A 17,061-nucleotide genomic window follows, 5' to 3' on the forward strand; every position below is an offset into this window, starting at 1 on the left:
ACGAGTTCATGAGTTCGAGCCCCGCGTCGAGCTCTGTGCTGACAGCTCAGAGCCTGGAGCCTGCTTCGGATTCTGTGTCTCCCTCTCTCTCTCTCTCTCTCTCTCTCTGCCCCTTCCCCTCCCTCTCTCTCTGTCTCAAAAATAATAAAACATTAAAAAAAATAATTACTTGTTGAATGGCCACCTGAGCCAGATTACTTTGTGTAACTCCAAGTCTTTCTTGGTAAGGAAGAGACGTCTCATGTTGCCTCTTATGGATGACATCGGCCAGAAATCTCAACGTGGCGCTTCCTAGGTGTTATGGACTATGTGTCTGTGTCCCCTTGAAATTCATATGTTGAAACCCTAACCCTCGACGGAATGGTCTTAGGAAGCAGGGCTTTGGGGAAGTGTTCGGGTCATAAGGATGGAGCCCCTATGATGAGATTAGTGCCCTTATAGGAAGAGCTTATAGGAGACCTTGCTCTCTTCTCCTCACCTCTGTGTCTCTGTGTCATGTGAGGAAACCAGAAACGTGTCGCTGGAACCCAGCCATGTGCTATCCGTCTCGGGATTCCAGCCTCCAGGACAGCGAGAAAGGAATTACTGTTGTTTCAGCCCCCCAGTCGGCGGTACCCTTTTCAGAGCAGGTCCAAACGAATTAGACACTAGTCTGCATCCTCAGCTTCTGACTGGGGGTCTTGGGAAATGCACGTAAGACAGTATGCTAGAGCCTCAATCTAAGGGTGTGACCAGGGGCCTTGGCTGTGGTGCTGGAAGTTCTCCAGTTAAGAGCCTGGTCTCAAGTCACGGCCCCACTTGCCTGGCTTCCCAGCCTCAGCCAGAGACGTTGGCCGTTCATCCTTTGCTGACAGTGGGAAGGTGAGACGAACGAACAACGTCTCTGCCCTCTAGCCTGGTGAACATAAACAAGCTTGGCTTTCTTGGGAAAGGGCTGGGTTTCCTCTCAGGGGGACGTCTGGTACTGATTCTTTGCCTTTTTCCTGCTGGGCTTTGGAGTAACAAAACTCTGCGTGTTAAGGGATCAATAAAAGACACAGATGCCTCCTAGAAGGTTAGCGATTCATTCGACAAACATTTCCGGCATGAATGCCCATAGCCAGAAACCGCTTGCACAGGAATGGCGATGGGGGGGAAACGCCAAATAAACGGCCATAGCTTCCAGGCTGATGGAACGTCCATCCTAGCGGGGCCGACTGGCTTCGGTGACATCGTCGTATGAAGAAAGGTAACAATGCAGCTATGATTAAGTACTACCAAGAGGTTTATGGGCAAGGGGGGTACGTCGTGCGGGGCTAGGGCCATTCTGGAGGCCAAAGGAGGTTCCCGGAGACAGGAGATCTGAGCTGTGGTCTTACGTAAGCAGAGAAGTCAGCCAGGAGAAATTCGGGGGTGGGCTTCCAGCTACGGTGAGCGGCTTGCGAGAGCTCTGGCGCTCTACCTGCTGGGGATGCCAGTCACGCGGTGTTTTACGTGGTCAGTTCTCCTAACACTGTACAATGATGCTGCACGGCCAGCCGGGCAAGCCGCACGGGCACCGGCCATGGGTGGGGGGTGAGGGTACAAGGCTGGGGCGCTGACTGAGCTGAGAGATGATGGTGGGCCTGGAGGAGGCTGGGGCCTTCCGAGGAGGGGGACTGTGGGAACCCACTGGCATTTTTATTTAAAAAAAATTTTTTTAACATTTATTTATTTTTGAGAGACAGAGAGTGAGCAGGGGAGGGGCAGAGAGGGAGGGAGGGAGGCACAGAATCTGGGGCAGGTTCCAGGCCGCCAGCACAGAGCCCGACACAGGGTTCGAACTCACAGACCGCGAGATCATGACCTGAGCCGAAGTCGGACGCCCAACCGACGGAGCCACCCAGGTGCCCCTGGCATTTTTATCTTAAAGAGGCGTACATTGGGGGCGCCTGGGTGGCTCGGTCGGTTGAGTGTCCGACTTCGGCTCAGGTCATGATCTCCCGGTCTGTGAGCTCGAGCCCCGTGTCGGGCTCTGTGCTGACAGCTCGGAGCCTGGAGCCTCCTTCGGATTCTGTGTCTCCCTCTCTCTCCCCCACTCATACTCTGTCTCTCTCTCTCTCTCTCTCTCTCTCTCTCTCAAGAATAAATAAACATTAAAAAAAAATTTTTAAAGAGGCTTACACTGAAGAAAGAAACCTCCAGGTTACACGAGGCCAGGTTTTGGCCAGAATGGTTTGCCGATGAACTAATCACCAGGTGGGCACGCCCCTCCAGCCCCAGCAGCAGGCCTTCGCTGTTGCACAAAGCAACACCCGGCCCTTCATCTCATGTGACCCATCCCCTCACTGCTCTGATGACCTAACGAAAGTACTTCTATGGCCCCCCTCCCTAAAGCTAGGGCATATCTTTACGGCCTCCCTCTATTCTCGAAGGTAAACTCCGCAAGGGCAAAACCTTGCACGTAGCCCAAGGATTGACAAAGAGCAGAGCTCTCAAATGCGCTTGTTGAACAAATAAATCAGTGAATGGAGAAGGAAGCCTAACATGGTAAAGGCAGGGGGTGGGGGGGCACGGAAACGCATGAGATTTGGCCCCTGCAAAGACGCTTCATCCTGGGCCAAACCGCCGAGAATTAATGTTTCCCGCATGCAAGGAAGACATCTTAATGTATGAAACCCAACCCAGGCCTCTTCCTGCCTCTCAGATCCAGACTCAGAAATCGCTGGGCACAATTTGAAAACATCGGTAACTCTTAGTGAACACGAGCATTGTTCGTGCTTCTGAATTCGCTGCAGGCAAATAAATACATACCCCGGGCACAAAATAATTTAAGCAGAAGGCCCGAATAATCACCTCTCTCCCGGCCCACCTCCACTCTGGGGGGACTTTAGTGAGAGCAGGCTTGTGGCAGGTCTGGGGATTGTCTCTTCCCCGGACACAGGCGGCCATCTGGAGAAGACGCCACATTGCACAGAGAAAGGAGTTTACCGAGTCAACCCGCCAAGAAGCATGCACTGAGATGTCCACTCTGCACCCAGATTTTCCCAACGTGCTGATGCAGGGGTCTGACGAACGCGAGCCCACCAGGCGGCAGAGGGAACAGCAGCCGCGGCTATTTATTGAGCGCCTGCTGTCTACACCACAGTTTGCATCGCCCGTGAGGGCGGTGCTCAGACTATTTCCCCTTGATCGATGAAGGCCTGGAATTTAGAGGCTGCGTGACGCATCCCTGCTAGTAATGCTCGAGGCCAGGTACAAGTACTCGCTGTGTCTGGCTCAAGGCTCGGTTCCGGAGTACTTGTCTGAGAGTGCCCCTTCACGGAATGCTTTGGGCATCGGCAGACCACATCGAGGTCCATCTGAATAATCCCAGACATAAATTTATAAGGGGTTAGGGAAGTGAGGGTCTTGGTTCAAACGAGGCCAAGGATTCATCATCCACTCAAGTCATGTGTATGGACCCCTTGCTGTCTACCAGGCACCGGGTCAGGTGTCCAAGAACTGATGTTGACTGAGAACCAGATAATCTGTACTCTCCTGGACCAGTCACGGAATGCAGACACATGGGGTAGGCAGCCTTACACACACACCAACACCCATCAACTTGTGATAAGAGGACCCTCAGGATATTGAAAGCATGTAAGACAGGGGATGAGTCCACACTTAAAGACTGACGGTCATTGTTCCAAAATACACTCGATGTCACCGTGAAACACATTTTTTTTCCTGGGTGTTAGGGCACTTTCTGGGTATAGCAGGAATGTTTTACTTGCCTCTTAGGTACTCTAAAAATTTTTTTAAACGTTTACTTATTTTTGAGAGGAGAGAGACAGCGCATGAGCAGGGGAGGAGAGAGAAAGAGGGAGACACAGAATCTGAAACAGGCTCCAGGCTCCGAGCTGTCAGCACAGAGCCCGACGCTGAGCTCAGACTCACGGAGTGCGAGATCATGACCTGAGCCAAAGCCGGATGCTTAACCGACTGAGACACTGAGCGCCCTGCCTCTTAGGTATTCTAAACCTTTCTTTAGGACTTCTAGTAGTTATATTTACGGAAAGACGTGTAATATCTGAGTGTAGCAAATCCATGCACAGCCCGGTAGGACACATGCCAGAAAACAGAATAGACAGGCAACAATCAGGTACATTTTAGATACATGAGTGGTTTATAAATAAACATTCGGTACACCAAACGGAGATAAAGGAACAATACGTAAGTGGGTTTAATATGGTTAGATACGCAAAGCTATTTCAGAGAAATAAGCAGCAACGGGATAAAGGGTAGCCAAGTAAATAGGGGAACAGATAAATTCTGGAAAGAGAGAAAAGGGGAAAAATAAGAAAGCTCTCTTCCAGGAATTGCTGATAACGTCAACAGCATTCACTCTTACCAAGGCCTCAGTATATGTTGAGTCCGCTAATCTGTTGTAAGCTATATTGTCTACAGACAGATATCATACCAAGGAGAACATTAAGACCACCTATATCTACCTCCCTGGCACCTGACTTCTGCAAGCCCCCTCCTGGCAAAGAGGGAAGCTGAGGGGTTATCGAATCGAATATGCAATCTCCCCGCGAGCTGGCTGCCTCTCTTAGACTTTGCATAAATCGCAAACTTGCAAATTATTGGCCTTGCAAAGTTGACTCATCCATTCCACACCCTTGCCCTCGTCCGTTCTGAGGCCCAAGTATGGGGTGGGGGTGGGGGCAGTTACAAAGAGCCCAATATCTTGGAAGAAGGCTTAAAAAAGAGTAGGCTACAGTCAAGCTGGTTCGTGTAGGTGGGGGTTTATGCTTTAGCAAAAATGAATTTTCTATTAGGATGACTCCTAATCTGAATGTGATTTCAAGGGCAACTGGAACACAGAAGAGGAAAGGAAGAAAAGGCAAATGCTGGGGTTAAAGGGAGGACTGTCCTTCCAGCAAAAACGAGGGCCTGAGATTAAGGAGGCACTTGCTGTGATGAGCGTGGGGTGTTGTATATAAGTGATGAATCACTGAATTCTGCTCCCAAAACCAGCATTGCGCTCTATGTCTACTAGTTAGAATGTATTTACTTTTATTTTTTAAGTTTATTTATTTTGAGAGAGAGAAAGAGAGGGTTCAGATGCACACATGAACGGGGGGAGGGGCAGAGAGAGAGAACCCCGGGCAGGCTCCGTGCTGTCAGTGCAGAGCCCAGCGTGGGGCTTGAACTCACAAACCCATGAGATCACGACCTGAGCCGAAGTCAAGAGTCAGGCGCCCCTCACTCACTAGAATTTAAATACAATTTTGAAAAAGACAAAACAATGAAGGCATTAACGTGGGTTTGGGGGCAGTCAAGGCACAGGGCCCCATGCTCCAAAGGAGCCCTGTGGTCACCGTCTTCAAGAACTGTTCATTAATTTCATCTTTGAATTCGTGTTTTGCAAGTGAAGTCTAATGGGGCCATGGGACACATGCTCAGGGCTTGGAGCCTCAGCTCAGAAGGGGTTCTGTCCCCTCCAGGTCCCTGGGAAGGGGTCTCAGCTGCCTGCTGCCTGCCCTCTGGCTCCCTCCCCCTGGCCTTAGCCCTCTTACTGCTGTCACTCTAGGCCCGGGGTGGTGGCTGGGTCACAGTGGTGGGGGGGCAGGGGTAGGCACATTTTCTACCACTGCTCTCAGCTCCCTGTGGGAGCCTAGATATTACGGGTCAGGGGAGGGTCAGGATTAGACTCATGCTGTGTAGTATGTGGGGTGGGGCGGGGTGGTGCCATCTCTGAATAGGCATCACCAAGCTGTGGCTGGCGGGGACCTCTTGCCTGCCCCTGATCCAGGTAACAAGTTCATCAGGTGCAGAGGTTATAATCTTTTTATTTATTTTGGGGGGGGGCATAGAGAGAGGGAGACAGAGAATCCCCAAAGGCTCTGTGCTAACAGCGCAGTCCCGATGCACGACTCGAACCCATAAACTGTGAGATCTTGACCTCATCCGAAATCAAGAGTCAGATGCTTAACCAACTGAGCCACCCAGATGCCCCATAGAGGTTACGATTTTTGGGGGGGGGGGGTCATCTGTCCACCATGAGGTGAGGTGGTGGGCCTGAGCGAGAGGGGTGATTGACTTCCCGGCCTCTGGCCTGGGCCCTGCACGTTGGGTGGTAAGCCTTGGTTTAAGGAAATAAAAGGCAAATACTTAGATTTGGACTTCATCTCGTCTTCCTTACTATCGTCTCTGGGGTACTCACAGGGGCTATGCACGAAGGTTCCAGTTTGCTTCCCCGCGGACACGCGCTAGAAATGCACTTTGCTGCCCCTTGAAGTTAGATGTGGCCGCCCCACTTGCTTTCGTGTTCCAGAAGAAGTTTTAATTGCCGATGCACATTTTCTTTCTCTGTGTCACGGCCATCGCCATGATTCAAAGGGTGGCTGCCTTATCGGTCTGGGGCCAGAACAAGAGTGACAGGGATCAGAGCCCCCCGCATGAGTATGAAGTTATTTTAAGCCTTAGAGATTTGGGAGTTCGTGCTGTAGCAAGACCTAGGCCGCAGTGATTGATATGGTCTCCAGGGCGAATGGTCCTTCCTAGCACACTCTGGAAAATAATAATAGATGCTTAGTATGTGTTTACTGAACGAATGAATGACCTTCTTCTGACCAAGGCCAGTAGATTCGTGCAGATACATTACGTAGACGTAGGCTCTCGTGCTCAGTGGATGCTGCTAGACCATTTCCTTTCATATCAAACTATCATCTTGATTTCTTCACTCCTTTGCTTGATCTCCTACCTCTCTCTGGACCCTTTACCTCCTGGCGTGGTCCTCTCTTTTCCATCTTTGTTCTATTCCTTTCTCTCTTTTTTCCCCCTCTCAGAGAGAGCTTTGTGAAAACCACACCCATGTGGGCACCTTCTAAAACCGCAGCTCCGATCCACCTTCTGCCCTCCACGCCACGTCTTCCCTCCAACTGCACCGAATCTATTCCGATGTCTGCTGGCATCTGACTCAGTATGCCAAAAATGGGACTCAGCATCATCTTCCAGAACCGTCAACATCTCCCCCCCCCCCCCCCCCGGAGTCTCTGCCTCCACCTATGTATCAGTGGCACCACCAACCTTCAAGCTCTTTCTGTAGCTTTATTTTAGGTTTTGCATCTGCTTTTTAACATTTTATTTTAGTTTTATCTGTCCCCAAACTTTCCTCTGCAGTGTCTTCTGGGCTGACTACGGCCTCAATGCCCACACCTTGCCACCCTGCTTCCATCCAGCACCCTCTAGCTCATGTCCCAACTGTTCTAACAGATATCGACCTCCCTTCCTTGCTTGCAACATCAGTTTTTATATATATCTTTTTATTGTGTAACTAGATCCTTCTTATAGAACGATGACTCTCGACTAGCATGCCACCGAGTATTGATGAATGCATAACGTGTTTTTGTTTTTTTTTTCTTTTAGAATTCTGGATTCAAACACGTTCTCAGAAGGATCATTACATTCTGAAGGTCAGGCCACAAGGTGTAGGGAAGGGCAGAACTGCAGCGAGTGAGAAGAGTGAGCTCTCTGACCAGAGCACGTCGGGGATGTACCGGAACACATGTGGAAATCTGGCTGCGGGGGTGACGGCCAGGCCGGAGTGAGAATATAAATTTGGCCGCTCTCGTTTTATAGGGTTGTAACAAATGTAGGGCTAATACCACAGGGGCGGCAGCCTGAACTTCCTGGAGGAGGCTGGAAGTGAACACGGTTAAGTGAAGGTGGTTGTAAGTGATGATGAACCTGGGGGTGCCCCGATTAGGGAAACAACACACTCAGCCCCAGCCGGCTGTGGTCACGTGGACACATAGGTCTGTGATGGCGAGATGCTCCTGTTTTCCAAAAGAAGCCACACATAGGGATGGTAAGTGAAAAAACGGAAATGTGAAAGCTATTTTTTTTTTAATATAGTGAGTCCAGGGGAGAACGTTTCTGTGGGCCAGGTCCTGCTTGCAGGCTGTTACTTGAGATCGCCAGGTCTAAGCGGACAGAGGAGAGGAGATGGGGACCCAGGACAGACAGAGATGTAGGGAGCCAGGATATTTATGGGGTCATCTGAGGAGAGCAGAGGGCACAGAGGAGGGAAGAAGCATGTCACCAAGCGTCACCATGTAGGTCGGGAACACATTTGATGACGTCGAGCTTCTGTTTCTATCACAAGCAGAAAAGCGGCAGCAACAATAGCCACATCAACAACCAAAGAGCAAGTCTTCTAAGAGGGGAGACACCAATAAAATGCCATTATAAATCTCGAAATAAAGGACAGCAAGAGCCAAAAGGGTAGGGACAACATTGCAGGACCTTCAGGTGGGATGAGTACAGAAGGGGCAGCGGGGGGGGGGGGCAGGGGGGGGGGGGTGGGCACTGAAAAGATGATGTAGTTCCAGAATCATCGGCGGCCGGCTGGGGTTGGCCAAAGGCCAGCTGAAGGTTAGGGCAAGCGAGTAGGAGTGAGGTACTCCAGGGAGAAAGTGAAGGCTCCTTCAGCGAGATTGGTAATGAAGGACGGAAGAGGCAAGGGTGTCCGGGAAGGAAGTGTGTGTGCACAGAAAAACATAGAGACGGACAAGCCATGTGTAATTTAGGCAGACACATTCCCCATGAAATTCTGAGTCGGTAGCAGATGAGCACTTCCTTTGGGCCAACGATCTTCTACGAGCTTTAACTCTAGCTCTGGAAACCCTAAGAGGTAGGTATTATATGTACACCCATTTTAAGATGAGAAAACTGAGGCACAGAAGTGCATCTACATATTTTAATTATTGATCTATTTATTTATTAAGAAGAGAGATTTGAGATTTAAGAGAGGGGAGAAGTCCAGAAAAGAAAGGGTGAGAATTCGGAGGTCCATTTGAAGCTTCCTGTTAGGAAGAGGTAAGGCAGAAACCCAAATAAACGTCCTGAGTCCACTGGGAAAGGATGTCAAAAGGGAGAGTTGTATTTTCTACAGAGACTGCAGGGAAGAAAGGGAAAGAAATCAATGGTATGAAATTATTGGCAAGCAAAGAAGTCAAAGGAAGAGACCTAACAGCCTCTTTGCTTTTGTTTCTTAAATAAATCACAATGGACATGGGGCTCTGTTACTCTTGAGGATGTGACACAGATTTTTGGTTGTGGGAGAACTTAAATTAATCATAAGACAGGTCTTGGATATCGAGGAGAGATTAATCATCTAGAAATAAACCAAGGATGGATTATTTCATATCTTTGGGTTATACTCAAATATGCATCCAAACCCACCAGACTATCGGAGCCATATGGAATCCTTTCTGGTGCACCTGGTAATAACAAAACCCTCCCCAAAGGGATGCTCTGAAGTCATTGCTCTGGTCTTGATGCTCTGAGATAATTCTCAGAACTTGTCACTGTCTGTACCGCCCTTGCTTAGTGGAGAGCGCTTGTCTTCTTCCAGATTGCAAACACCTAGTCCTCCCCCTGAGGGTGTTTTTAAGAGCAGTGGAACGTAGAATAAGAACACAACCCTTTCATTTCAAAAAGAAAACCCCTCCACGTGCGTCATGCACATGACAGAAAACGTGGCAGAAAGCATGGAGGAAAACCATTCTTTCTCCCTTCATAAAAATGGCGGCAACTCCAGGCCCAGGCACTTGACTGTGGAGTACCAGAAAGCCTCTTTACTTTTTTTTTTTTTTCTGGTTTATTCTAACGTTCTGGCTCTCCACACGAGCGAGCATAAATATGAGTTGGGATGCTTTTAAAAATTCAGATTTGCAGGCCCTACCACCCGAATTTCTGACGGAGTGAGTCTGAGCCCAGGTCTAGAAATCAACATTTTAGTCAAGCTACCCGACTAGACCTTACAGTATCTTTCTAAAAGCACTCTTCCACAAGTCCTGAAGAATAAGAATTCTATCCCGAATTGTACTGGCTGCAGATGAAGGGCCTGACTTTGAGAAATGAGCATTTATAAAAGCCACACTTTCCTTAAACAAAGGACATTAGGGACTCCGGGAGTCAGAAGGAGACAGGAGTTTCTGGAAGAGATTGACCTCTTCTGAAGTTAGAAGAATTCACATCAACAAATATGACCCAGGGCTCCCCGTGCACCAGAGATGAAGAGAATGTGGTTTCCCATCTGGGATCTGATAGGAGGTTATGCATGGCCCACACATCTGAGTGTGCTTACACACACACACACACACACACACACACACGCACACAGGCACACGCACAAACCATAATGGCAGCTATTTGCCCTGGCTTTTTCAGGCGGCTTGCATTTTAGAACTCCGGTCCATCCTTCCAGATCTGTCACACGACAGGTCCTGAGTTGGATTCAGAAAATGTCATCAAGGAAAGCATGCTACAAGGGAAACTGAGGCGGAGGAGCAAACCAAGTCTGCATAGAAAGAAGAGACCTTCAGACTATGAGACATTAATAACAGCTGATGGGGTGGGGGGGGGGGATGCTGCATTTATTACATGTGCATGTTTTTCCCATGAATCTTCACACTGTAACCCTACAAAGCAGGTTCCACGATCACACCCATTTTATAGATGAGGGAATGGAGGCACAGAGAGGTCAAAGTAACTTGCCTGCTGGTAGGTGGAGGAGAAGGACCCAAGCCTAGCTCCCAGGCCCCCCGTTTACCACGATGATACGCTGAAGGCTTCTGGAAACAAGCTCACTGGGTCTGGGTCTTAAGGGGAGAGTGATTTTCGGGCAGATGGAAACCACTCCAGGGTCTAGAGTGCTACTGCCATTAGAGGCACTGGGGACGTCACAGCGAACAGGGCCACAAGGAAGAAGCAGTGGGCAGACCACAGGGAGACAAGTGCTCCTGTGACCTGTTAGAAAGTCTGAGGGCAGCAGGTGGCGTGTCGATGGATGGTGAGTGGGTGGTCAGAGGAGACTAGATCAAACCTTTGGTCTTTTGGGGGAGACTGGACTTTTCTGTAGGTACAACAGTATCGTTAAAGCCCTCCTTCTCAACAGGGGGAGATTTTGCCCCTCGGGGGACATTTGACAATATCCGGGGACATTTTTGGTTGTCAAAATGTGGGGAGGTGGGTTCTACTGGCAACTAATGGGTAGAGGCCAGGCACGCTGCCAGTGAACATCCCCTGGTGCACAGGATGGCCACCACAGCAGAGAATGATCCAGTCCCCCATGTCAATATTGTCAAGGTGGTGAGATATCAAAGCCAGTTAATGAAGTACAGCCTGAGACTCTCTGACTAGTTCTTCCCAGAGTGACTCTACTTTGAATACTGCATCTTACAGTGCAGAAATCTTTAACCAAATGTGACTTTGTCCTTTGGCATTAGGATATTATTCTTCTCCTGGTGCCAATAATTAACCTTTGTTTAACAGGAACCCTTCCCTAGAGAAGAGCCAGGTCTTGCTTCTCCTGGAAGAAGCCTCTGCTGGGAAGGGTGGGATTCCTCTTCTCCCCAAACAGGCCCCGAAACGCTAACAGGACTAGGCAATTGTAATTGCTCTGATGCTGTGCATATTTATGTTTGAGACCTTCGCATGAACTGTCACTTTAAAAAAGAAGGATCAGTTCATCTTTAAAAGAAGGTGATTGATCGCTGCCAGTCGGGCATTCCTTCATTCTTGGCTTCCTCTTAGCCTCCGTAATAAGTTCTTCACGAACACCCGTCTGCTATTAAAGAATGGTATTCATCATAAGCCAAGCAGAGAAGAGGCAGAACTTGATGGGCACAATACCATATTTCAATCCACAGGGTCCTTTTTGTTCAACTCAATCTGCCGTGTCGTTAATATTTGAGAAAAAACACACAAAGACTTTGGTAAATATTAATCAGAAATACACAGCCCCTTTCCCGACTCAATTACCCATTACTGGGCACTCCAGGTGATAATGTCCTGCTAAACCTTCTATTTGCTTAAAATGCAAGTGAAAAGTACTTTCTGTGGATTGAATGTAGTGCTCTTAGCAGCCTAAGTAGTCTGTAACAGCAGGGAAATTCTCTTCCTCGTCCGCTATTTTATTCAGTGAGATTCCAGGTCCTCCAGCATCTGAGTGTGAGTCTAGCCCCCTGGCTTGGCTGCTTTTTCTGATGGGTTCTCACTTTTGCAGACGCGTTCAGACGACTCGAGAGGCACAGAATTAACAGCAAGTGTGCCCAATGGTCAACATACCCAACTGCCGGCCCGCAGATCATGGCACCCCTGTAGGGTGCAAACTCTTTGAACTCGGAAGTCCATTTCCTTCTACTTCAGATCTCATCAGACCATGCAAATTGCCATCAACCTTTCCACACTGGCTGAAGCAGGTCTAAGTCATGATGTCCCTTATTATCAGTGAAGTCATTAAAAGTCCATCAGATCAATTGGGCTCTGACATAACATTAAAAATGTTCTTGGGTGAAATCTATTTCTCCACTCCTCTAACCGGTGTAAGTTCAAAGAGGTTCATAATGAAATCTTGTCCCATCCGTGTCAGCTCCTCAAGTTAACAATGAATATTAAAATCTAGGGGGCAGGAGCTGGATTCATCATGGAACATCAAAATCTGAACCCAAAAGGCCATGCCGCCGAGAGCCGCTAGCTTCCTATAAACAGCAAATATTCAATCTGACTGTGAAAAGGTAAGGGGCAAGTCTCATCACACGCTTCCTGGAGGCCAGGTCAGTCCATCCAGGAGCCTGAAATTATGGGCAACAGAATGAAGAAACGAGGTGATTTGTCACTAACTTATTAGGTGTGCTGGAAATTTCAGTTATTCGACACTCCCATTCCTGCTTCAAAATCAGGCCGTGTCTTGGCTTTTCCTAGAAAAGGAGTGAAATCTTTCCCCACGACAATGTCTTCTTGGCTTTTCTGTAGGACATTTTGTCTTTCCCCAATAAAAGCAGTCAATACACGGAGAGGTATCAGGCATTTGACATATTCTAACATTATGAAAGAGTCACCTATGAACTCTTCTTTAAATACACCATCAGAGATTTTTGTTTTGGTTCTTGTTTTTCTGAGAAACCCTGGGTGCCATTTGCCCAGCATTTGAGAAATAAAGAAAGAGGCAAAGGCCAAAGATACCCTGTTTTGCTTAGATACAGGCAAGTCAAACCAACAAAAGAATTATGTTTGTAAATATACTCAGGAGGTATAATTCTTGCATAAGAGTTTCTCGTTAGGTTACTAGTTTCTACTGTCACATGTGGGAAGGTGGACCTTCCATATCAGGGCTTCCAAATGTCTTTTGTACTTAACCACCATAAAGAGGAAACAAACAAAAAACAAAAAGATTTGAAATGATGAACCCCTACATATGTTTATATGTAGAAACAACTGTTTCAAAACTATTACTTCCCTTGGTACATGCAAGTTACTTAGATATATACAATTCTATTCTATTTTTTCTTTTTAATGCTGGTCAAAACCCACAGAATTGATGACACTAATGGGTCTTCCACGATTTGAAAACAGTGCTCTGTCCTAATAGACATGAGCCACTCAACTCAAAACCCAAGAGGTATTCTCTGTTCCAACATACTCAATTTTTTTTTAACAGATTGATTAATATTAAGAGGGTCACTTATGGATTATTTGTGTCATGCCAGGAATTGGAATCACTAGTGTAGACCCCAAAACCTGTTTCAGTTACAGAAGTGTTGGACATCCTCCAAGTTTTATATGGGTTGTTTCTATTGTCTATAAATTGTACCCGTCACCATGCATGGTTTTATGATAGGGGTTTGTGTCCTTCTTTCCTTCCTTCCTTCTTTCTTTTCTAACTGAACCTGGGTCTACATAACAAAAAATGAACAGAGTTAATTGTCTGAACGTGTCCAAACACGCAGATGCTTTGGTCTCACATAGTAGACACCATGATTCTTCCCGCCCCCTGTCTTGGGCTGCCTCTCATGCAGATGTTTTGGCTGTGCAGACAGAGTCTCAGGTAGGGGGATTCTGATGATATGTCTTGAGCTAAAGCTGCACACGTATTGTCCATTATTTACCAAATATAGGAAATCAGTTAGCATTAAAATGCAACTCTAAAGGGAAATTTCTCATTGCCTGGAAAGTTAGGTTCTGGAAACTTGCCCTAAAACCATTAAGTATTCAGTAGAATTTGGGATAAAGTAGGTTCCTCTTGGAAATCAGCCAAAAAAACTTTATTTACTTATTACTGCAAACATATGGCTTCATGGGGATATTCCAGCAATGAGGGCAGCTTTCTAATGAGGTTCCCAAAGAGATTATTTTAAAACTGAACATAAAATGTAATAATTTCAAAATAGTAACCAATATTCACATATCTGTCTGATGCATTTGACTTTAACATCTTTTTTTCATGTACGACGAGGCGCTCGAACCTCATGGCGGATATGACCTCTACAGGAAATTCAGTGGGAAAACTATCTGAAACTCCACATTGCCAAAACAAATTGATGATGAATTTTTCAGCTCAGTTCTTGTATTGAGTTACAAAGTCTATTAGCAAAAGAAACTAAAGGGCGGATTACGATATGATTCAACAGAAGAGTATAAAAAAGAGGAAGAAAGTCCCTTTGAACCTTGCCATTGAGCCTCTGAGAGGGTGGAAGCTATGGTTTCTACAAATTCTCAGAAAGTTTTAACATCAAGACTTGATAGAGGGTTGGGTTAAATGAGAGCCCCCTAAATGTATTCACTGAACATAAAGAATCCAGATCTCTTAAAATGCAGAACATCTTCCAGGTTTCTACCAAGAAGAGTGATGGGATATTAAAAGTCCTTAAGATTATTGGCTCTCCTCAAGATTTGCAAGGCAATAAGGAATAAATTGATGTAAGTGATAAGAAAAATCATCCCCCCTCCTTTTTCATTATTAATGACCAAATATTATTAAATCAATAATTTTGGTGATGATCTGAACAGCTTATTAAATATCATGAATTATTCACCTTAAAAGTTGATCAGAGCCATGAAAATAATTCAAGTTAATGGGAATCTTTGGATCTCTCACGAAATATCCAGTCATTGACAAAACATCTCTGTTAGGATTTTTGGAACGTGAAAACGCAGAGACCACAGATGTCCTCAAGGAAGAGAACAACATTCCTTGCTGGATTACAGGAAATTAAAAAACCAGATATCCATCATCAAAATAATGGGCGATTAAAGAGACCGAGAAATAGGTGCCAATGGTTACAGGGAATTCATTTCTTCCCACTCCTGCCCCCGTCCCCCCCCCCCCCCTTCAATTAATACTGCACCAATAGTTTCAGAAACCTCGCAAAATCGGGACGCCAGCCATGGATTTGTCAATGCTGGGTGTGCCTCCAGCACTGGGGAGTTGGGCATAAAGCAATTAGTGGGTGGCTCTCGGCCAGGAGTACTATCTATTCCAATTACTCTGCCTTAAGCAAGGTGCGTGTGCAAGCTTATTTTGTCCAGAGGTTATACAACACGAGGCAGTGGAATGTGCTTTAATTTAGAAGGGACAGGGAAATGGGAGAGAAGGGTTGGGGGTGGGGTCCAGGGCAGGCAAAGAAGGTTTGATGGCTTTGACCCCTTGTGAAATCTTCGTTACCATCCTTGGGAACACTGACACAAACAGACCACGGATCCCAGCTGTCATTGAAACTGAAGGCAAACAGATACCCCACTGCCTCCCTCTTTGCATACCTTCTCCACTGCAGGCTTCCTGCTAAACCAGGATCATGCCAAAAAGCATTATCCTGTGGTAGAATTTCCCAATATGAAAGTGACTCCATTACTGAAGCGTTTGATGACACGCACTTTTTTTTTTTCTTTTTAACCATTTAATGCAAGGTGAGCCCTGAATACTCATGGAGAAAAAGAAGCCACAGCCAACAAGGGATTTAGGCTTTCTTTTTTTTTGTTTTGCAAAACCAGACAGGTGGGTCAGGACCCGGGCAGAACCTGGAAAACAGGAATGGAAAGGAGCTTCCATGTTTAGAAACGAGGGGTAGAGGTTTGAGGCAGTCTGCAGAGGGGTGAAGAGGGCCAGCACCGGGATCGGGGTTCAGATCAGGGCTCTATCTTTCACTAACTGTGGGATCTTGAGCAGTTTACCTAATTTCACTCAGTCTCCAGGTTAATAACAAAATATACCTCCAATAGCGGTCGTGGGCTGGATCTTAACGGCTGAATTTCCACAAGCCAGCACTCAGCAGCTCCTTAGCCCAGAGCCAGGCACTGAGCGTTCATTCCCTCGGCACGTGCTGAGTGAGTCCCTCCTAGGTCTCCTTCGCTGTTCTTGCACACGGGTCCAGCGATCATGACCTTTACAGACTAGTCACGGGAAATGATAATAAATAAGCCAAAAAAAAAAATACTCATGATAACTTTCAGGTCAAAATAGCCACTATAAAGAAAATAAAACAGGAAGTGTGAGAGCAAGTAATCAGAAGGGGGACAATTTTCACTTCAGACATGAAAGGTTAGGGGAAGCTTCCTGCTGGGGGGGGGGGGGGGGGGGGGGGGGGTCAAGCCTAAGCTGGAGCTTGGGAAGTACATGGGTGTTAGAACAGGAAAGTGGATTCAAGACCCTTCTAAGATGAGAGAATTGCAAAAGCAAAGGCCCTCCATAAATGCTGAGGATAATAGTAATGATTATGATTTTTTATTCAGTTCGAGTTGGGACATTTAAGATCAGCCCCGGTGGAAACTTGTCTTTTTTTTTTTAATTTTTTTTTTTAAAGTTTATTTATTTTTGAGACAGAGAGAGACAGAGCATGAATGGGGGAGGGTCACAGAGAGAGGGAGACACAGAATCGGAAACAGGCTCCAGGCTCCGAGCTGTCTGCATAGAGCCCGATGCGGGGCTCGAACCCACGGACCGTGAGATCATGACCTGAGCCGAAGTCGGACGCTTAACCGACCAAGCCACCCAGGCGCCCCATGGAAACTTGTCTTTTGAGGGAAGCAGATGCATCGGGCACAACATGTTCCGCCCACCCCCACCCCAGAGAGGCCGTTTCTGAGCACCCCTTCCCCCAGCTGGGGCTGAGGCAAAAGGCTTCATTTCATTACTTCTCAGACTCATTGGGAAGGGGGCTGCCATCCATTTACCCCCCAGACTAGAATTATTTGTACAACCACAAGATGGCATTGGAGGTGGTCCAAGCACATAGGCAAAGACTCATTGGCAGTTAAATCATGCGAAGACAT

General features: G+C 47.1%; 1 protein-coding gene across 2 annotated transcripts in view; it reads right to left on the bottom strand.

Annotated features, from left to right (window-relative positions):
- The window catches only part of TSHZ2 (teashirt zinc finger homeobox 2), a 451,987-nt gene that overhangs the window by 317,340 nt on the left and 117,586 nt on the right, over positions 1-17,061 (bottom strand). The gene's annotated exons all lie outside the window — the stretch shown is intronic.

This window comes from Panthera uncia, assembly GCF_023721935.1.
Source record: "Panthera uncia isolate 11264 chromosome A3 unlocalized genomic scaffold, Puncia_PCG_1.0 HiC_scaffold_11, whole genome shotgun sequence".
Taxonomy (NCBI): domain Eukaryota; kingdom Metazoa; phylum Chordata; class Mammalia; order Carnivora; family Felidae; genus Panthera; species Panthera uncia.